This window comes from Trachymyrmex cornetzi, unplaced genomic scaffold (assembly GCF_001594075.2).
Source record: "Trachymyrmex cornetzi isolate Tcor2-1 unplaced genomic scaffold, Tcor1.1 scaffold1786, whole genome shotgun sequence".
NCBI classification, from domain to species: Eukaryota; Metazoa; Arthropoda; class Insecta; order Hymenoptera; family Formicidae; genus Trachymyrmex; species Trachymyrmex cornetzi.
The window spans coordinates 4,011-5,283 of record NW_017296403.1 but is presented as its reverse complement, the minus strand read 5'-3'; positions in this window follow the sequence as shown (position 1 = coordinate 5,283).

Genomic DNA, 1,273 nt, shown 5'->3' with positions numbered 1-1,273 from the left:
ACAAAGTGAGAACAAACCTTCCGATAGCCCAATTTTTCGGTCAAAATGCGATGAATCGAATCTTTGGACATTCCCAATTCGATTTCCATAAAACGCAACGACGATTTCGGATGAATGTTGAGAAAATCACGCACTTTTTCGATGCTCTCTGGCGTAATCACGAATTTGGCCTGGCCAACATGAGGGTCGTCATTGATGTCTTCACAACCGTTTTTAACGCGTATACCACTTATGAACTCTTCTACGGGATAGGCAATCATCACCATAAACTTGTTGCATCAATTGAAACGTTTCGGTAAACGTTTTACCGAGTTTAAAACAAAACTTAATGTTGGCTCTTTGTTCAATGCTCATTTTTGTACCGACAACGCAAACCTACTGTCACTTTAGGCGCAATAACTTTGCTTCCAGTGAACCAAATGTCATGAAATTTTCACTGGAAGTCTGGAACAAATGTACCTTTCCAACGCCTATAGCCGCATTAAGATGGCGCCGCCAGAAATGTCCCAATTGAAAAAGTCCTGTTTACTTTGAGACTGTATTACATAAAATATAATAGTAAGACTTATATAAATGTAAAAACATACATGACGATATTATAATAATACATAATAGTAATACATATTCACTATATGAAAATAAAAAATAAAAAATGTAGAAAAACATATACAAAGTACAAATTACGATAATACATAATATAGTAATACATAATAAATGTATGAAAATATAAAAATATAAGAGTATAAAAAAACATAATAGTAATATAAATGTTAATGCGTATATAAATTACAAAGAGTATCCGCCAATGTCCCCACGGTAACGTCTCCGTCGAATCCGGTACGACGTACCGTTTGTCATCGTATGGACTCAGAGCGACTTTCGATTCGGATATCGTGTATACCTCATGCAGTTTAGATCGTATACACGATTGACGACGAGTCATTTCGATCTCTTCGTTCAAGCACTGCGTGTAATCGTCGAATTATCGTTCGCGCTACTATGTTACTCATTACACCCTTCGCTTTTTTGGTGTCCTTTTTGCCATCTACCCTCACCGCGTACATCTTCGCTCTGAGTCCAACAAATTCGGTCATTATCATACCATTGCTCTCGTCTTTCATAAGACCGGGTACTTTTTTATTCGCGAGAGACATACCGTACGCGTTGTCCGCCGGATAATCGCGCGTGTCGAATCTTGCGATATCGCGTTTCATAGACTCGTAAGCATCGTTGCATTCTATACGGTAAATGAGACTGTCCGTGTCAGTGTACA